This window comes from Podarcis erhardii (assembly GCF_964252035.2).
Source record: "Podarcis erhardii genome assembly, chromosome: 4".
In the NCBI taxonomy this organism is placed as follows: domain Eukaryota; kingdom Metazoa; phylum Chordata; class Lepidosauria; order Squamata; family Lacertidae; genus Podarcis; species Podarcis erhardii.
In genome coordinates, this window is record NC_138508.1 from 70,085,473 (window position 1) to 70,091,472 (window position 6,000).

The following is a 6,000-nucleotide window of genomic DNA, read 5'->3' on the forward strand; positions in this document are numbered from 1 at the left end:
AAACGCAACCATAAAGGCATGCTCTGGGCTCTCCAACCTCTGGCACAACAAACAAAGCAAAACGGATAAATAAAGAACCAGTTCCTGCAACGCTGACACAAAAACTCTGTACATACACTAAGCAAAAGAATGAGAAATCGCTACACCCTTCTTCCTCAACCGCCCCCCTCCCCAAATGTCTATGGTATCAATGCCTCACACCAAATGTAACGGACCTGTAGAAAGGACTCTATGAATTGAAGACAGAGATGCATGTTAACTATGAAAATCCATTGATAAGAACTTTTTTTAAAAAAAACATCCTTATGTAAATAAAGCATTTTAGTGCAAATTGCTCCTAAGATACACATTTTTGTATGCAAAATTGCTTTATATGCCCCCCTCTTTTTTTTACCAAAAAATGTTTCTTATCTCTGTAACTCAATGTATAAATATAGGAGGAACAGCTTTGGTTTGATGCCAGTCATAGAAAGAGGCACATGGTTTCTACAGCTCCCAAGTTTCCCCCCAGTCATTAATGACTGCATATTTTAAAACATTGTAAAAACTAATCCTGGTAGGCAGAGATTTTTTTTTATTAAGGGGGGAAAATACTGTTCATTTTTCTTTAAATGAATGAAGCGAGACCGCACTTGTCAGCTAAAGTAACAGAGTTCATTTGATACAGGGATTTGGAAATAATTCTGTAGATTCTTGCTCAGGGTGGCTCCTTTTATGTGTGTTCTCATGCATTAATGAATTCTATAATCACCGAACCAAATTGCCTTTTTTGTGGGGTGGGTGGGAAGGGGAATTGAATGGGATCCTGAGGTCCCAACTGCTTGTATCCTTTAGAGATCACATGGCATTTTTTAAAGAACAGCAGAGAAGCAGCCCCACTGTTCTGGCTCAATGGCTGATTTCGTAATTGTATCCCGAAGGTCTGCAGACAGGTCCCTATATGCTTTATAGAAAGCCCTGGGCTGAAGAGGTCATCTTCTCAGCAGGCCTTTTTCACTTCCCTTGGCAAGATCTGCAAGAACTTAGCAGCAGGGTGGGCCATGTGCAAATGAATGGAACATTCTAGGCCCTGCTTGAAAGCACTCCGTGTGAACTGCCTTTGCCAAATCTTACCAAATAGATTAGTTCCACTTTGTGGGAAAGCTTCACCACCTCATGGAGATCTGGACTTCTTCCAATATTCAGATGGAGGACAGCAGACACTTTGCTATGAGAGGAGACCCTCCAAGCGTCCCTATTTTCCAGGGACAGTCCTGGATTCACAGAAGCCGTCGTTTCTGATTTGATCCTGGAATGTCCAGCTTTTCCTTAGGATGTCCCTATTTTCATCACAGAAATGTTACAGTGTGTGGAGTTATGCTACCCCCAAGCCAAGGAAATAAGTAACTATACAGCCTTTAGAAGATATCTGAAGGCAGCCCTGTATTGGGAAGTTTTTAATTGTTTGATGTTTTACTACGTTTTTATATGTGTTGGAAGCCGCCCAGAGTGGCTGGGGCAACTTTGCCAGATGGGTGGGGTATAATTATAATAATAGTAAAGGTAAAGGGACCCCTGATATTAGGTCCAGTCGTGGACGATTCTGGGGTTGTGGCTCTCATCTCACTTTATTGGCCAAGGGAGCCGGCGTACACTTCCGGGTCATGTGGCCAGCATGACTAAGCTGCTTCCGGCAAACCAGAGCATGCACGGAAACATCGTTTACCTTCCTGCCAGAGCGGTACCTATTTATCTACTTGCACTTTGATGTGCTTTCAAACTGCTAAGTTGACAGGAGCAGGGACTGAGCAATGGGAGCTCACCCTGTCATGGGGATTCCAACCGCTGACCTTCTGATCGGCAAGCCCTTGGCTCTGTGGTTTAACTCACAGCACCACCTGCATCCCAATGATAATAATAATAATTATTAAATAAGATGTTCCTAGTTTCATCAAAGGAATGTTGGAGGGTATGTGAGAAGCAGTGAGATGTAGTAGCCCCAGACTCAAATCTCTGTTCAGCCATGAAGTTCACTGGTTAACCCTTGGACCAGTCACTAACTCTCAGCCTAACCTACCTCACAGGGTTGTTGTGAAGTGAAACTCTTTCTCATAACCAGAAAAGAATTGTGAGGGTTAGTCTGTGGCCAGGAAAATGTGCTCTATATGATCAGAGTCACTTACTCCATATGTTCCAGCAAGGCAAATTGTGGCTCTGAAATAGATTATGAGGCTAGACCTGGGGTCAAATCAAGCCCTGCCCTCTGTGTTGTCTTGAACCCTCCTGACACCATCCTTGGCAAATGTCAGAAATAGCTTTTTTTTTTTTTTTTTTGGCTCACATAACTATCCTAGCATGTCTTTTGAGAATGCAGCTGGCGTTCACCTAGTCAACCTTTCTGAATTCACCAATCATCATTGATTAATGCAAGTGTCTCCCACAGATTAAATCTGCTGAGGGGAAATTCAAATAGCTGCACCATTATATCAACCTGACAGTAAGTGTCTGACACGTTTTGTACAAAGACAATTACTAGACCAAAAGCAGACACAGCTTTGGGCAGGGCTGGGAAGTTTATTATTTCCCCATCAATATATGCTAGTCGGTGTCAACGTAATAGTGGGCCTGGTTTCATATTGCTTGAGGTAGTAGCTATAAAGTGGTGCTCTGACCTCCTTTGGGCAGTCTCTCCTCATGATCTCAATTGTTAGGAGACAGTGGAGCTGTGCACTGTTGCCTCACAAACACTTGTGTCCCATGCCAGCTCTCCCTACCCATGTTTTACACAGAGGAAAAGCCCACAGAACACCCAAAGTCTGCTCCTGTGAGCCATAATTCTGCATGTTCTGGATTCCTGCTCATGAAGGAGGCCTGGGAGCATCTGGTAGGTGTCTCCACCATTTCAGACATCCCTCCTCCAACACAGGAACAGCAGTGGAAGAGTTGGCGCAACTGAAGAGACATGGGTGTAGTCAAGGGGGGAGATGGGGAGCAGCTCCCCGCCCCCATCAAGTAAAACAATAGAAATACTTAACGGATCAATCACTTCAGTTCTGTCCCTCTTAACAAAAATCTTGGCTACGCCCATGCAGTAAGAGTATGCATGACCTCATGATTTGCTTCCACATGACTGATTTCCAGAGCTTAGAAAGTTCATTTTTTAAAAGGGACCAGTTCTCCTTCATGTTCAATGTGTCTGAAAAGGAACAAATTCTGGTTCACGTTCATCCCTTTACAAAGGCAACTAGTTCGGCTCACATCCAGTTCAGCACTGAGGATGTTAGAAGCTGCTATGCTGGCATATAATATATACTTAAAGGGGAGCTCACCCCGTCGCGCAGATTCAAACTGTCAACCTTCTGATCAGCAAGCCGAAGAGGCTCAGTGGTTTAGACCACAGTGCCACCTACTCCACTCTGTCCCAGCTTCTGCCAACCTAGCAGTTTGAAAGCACACCAGTGCATGTAGATAAATAGGTACCGCTGCGGCAGGAAGGTAAACAGTGTTTCCGTGTGCTCTGGCACTCATCACGGTGTCCCGTTGCACCAGAAGCAGTTTAGTCATGCTGGCCACATGACCCAGAAAACTGTTTTTGAACAAACACCAGCTCCCTCAGCCTGAAGCAAGACGAGATCCACAACCCCATAGTCGCCTTTAACTGGACTTAACCATCCAGGGGTCCTTTGCCTTACTTAAAGGAGGCTAAGAAAACATTTTAAAGAACACAGTGGAATGTGGATTGTGAATTTTGTGGTGTAAGAAAGCCTACCTTAGACTGTGAAACTGATAGACATGAGTGAAGCTCTTCAGGTTTTTTAAGGAATGACTTAGAAAATCTAGAAGGCAGATTTATCTTTAAAGTATGTCAGTATGATGAAACGAGATATATGCAGCTAAAGCATAGTGTAAACCAAAACCACCTGAGAGCTGGAGATAGACTAAATAAAATTTAGTCCAGGTTCATTTATTTTCAACAAAATGATTGACAAGAATTTTCTGATAAGAAAAATAAATAAATAAACTCTAACCTACCATATGGGACAAAAATGGGTTTGATATTTAAAAAAAAAAAAAAGCTTTGCCGAAGTTGCACTGTTGGGGAGTTGTAATAAACAGGATGTATTCATCCATTTCCCTTGCCTTTCCTCCACTATATTAAAAGACACAATGGTGTCTGTTTTTTACATTAAATATATGTTGGGAATTAACACCATTGCCCTACAAATCTGTTTTTTACAGTTCAAAATGAGCGTCACCAGCATGTGAACAACCATACTGTGTTAATTTGATGTTGTCTATATTTGTATCTTACACGGCCCCCGCTGAGTTCAGGGTGACACACATAAATGTGGCTAACCTCACAATATCCTCCTAACAACCTTGTGAGGTAGGCTAGACTTGGAGAGCAAATGGCCCAAGGTCAGCTGGTGAACTTCATGAATGAGCAGGGATGTGAACCCAGGTCTTCCTAGCCAAGGCTGAGCATGCACAGGTTACTACACTGTTACTCTCAGCTGATTCCTAATCAATTGGGTATTAGCTATGTGTACATGTAGATAGAAATCTCTGGTGGGTGGAGATATCTAGGATTCAGTAGAAATTGGCAAGGTGAAGCAGGTGGGGGCAGCATTCCTTACTTGGCTTCCCAAGTGCAGAGGTCACTATCAGTAACTGAGAGGGGAAGGGGACAGGTTGGCCTGGTACAGGTGCAGGAGCAGAACCAATCTGCTGCTCCTGCTGCTGCTGCTCCTGTGCCACTACTGATCGCTATACAGTTGCATTTTTGGATTCTCCTTTGGAGCATGTCTACAAGGGGCCATCACAGTGAACTCCCATGCTTCCGAATGTACTGCTCTTTCACAGGGATTAAGGGATGCTAAAACTGACCAGAGATGCCTGTGGCTTCATTCACATGCCAAGCAAATGAATCGTGCATGTGTCAGCTCCCGGGAAAGATGGATTATGCAGGATTTCTCCACACCTCTCTAAATCAATTGTGTTAAGGAATTATCTCTGAGTCATGAATTCTCAACTTGAAAAATAAGGAAAATGTTTAATAACAGCTTTGCAACACATTCCTGGACACTTGCGTCACAGATGCACTCTGTGCAATGTCCGTGAGGCTGCTCAGCAAGCCCATGCCGGAGGGAGAGCAAGCAGCTAGTCACCTATTATTGCTTTTCCAATGAAGTGCATATAATTTAGCCGAGCCAAGTATAATAACATTTATGATTTATGAAGCTCAGACATTTTTCCTGGCAGCAGCACACCTACAATACATGGTTAATCATTCTTCAAACTGGCATTCCTTATCATCTTGTCGGTCATGGCGAACTCCTATGGTATTTATAGTTCTCTTATGAGGTTGCCTTGTTTTCTTTCCTCAGTCAGTCAAGTCTCTAAAGGTTGCAGGATTCAGGCCATGACCCAAATAGTGTTTGTTTCCCTTTGTTCTGAGAACCTATGAGGTTTAGAGCCCACCAGCACCTCATTCTGTCAACTCAAAACTTATTTTAAAAGTCTGAGAATGCAGCCATTGGGTGGGGGCGGAGAGGTGAAATCCATGAATTTTTTGGAATGTTTAATCATAAAAAATACGACTTACTCTAGTTCAACTCTCTATTCCTTCTGCTGCACTGAGGAAATGTTTCAATATGACCGAATCTAGTAATAATATTTCGAAAATGAACTGTTGCTGACTTTGTGATGGTAGGAGCTTCCTTCTACCAAGTCCATCTGGTTCAATAGTGTCTGTGATGAATGGCAGAGACCTTGCCCAGTCCTGCCTGAAGGTGCCAGGGATTTAATCAAAGTAGATGCTCTCACACTCTCACCAAACGGCTCCAATTGTGTTACTCAGGCCACATCAGTTTCATATAATGTTGTTCTAGGAGAATCAAATTCTCATTATTCTAAATGATCTCTCATTATGAGCATGCAAACCTGCACTGAAGCCAGGCCTCTGGCCCAATCTAGGGCTCATTGCTGTGCCAGCCTGGAGCTGGTACCACAACTGATCCA

General features: G+C 43.3%; 1 long non-coding RNA gene across 1 annotated transcript in view; it reads right to left on the bottom strand.

The window, feature by feature from the left end:
• LOC309340189 overlaps window positions 1–5,724 on the bottom strand; it is a 28,097-nt gene extending 22,373 nt beyond the window's left edge. Inside the window, exon 1 of the long non-coding RNA XR_014155846.1 lies at window positions 5,585–5,724. This is a non-coding gene — a long non-coding RNA (uncharacterized lncRNA). The remainder of the gene's footprint in view (window positions 1–5,584) is intronic.
• Between the last annotated feature and the right edge of the window lie 276 nt (window positions 5,725–6,000).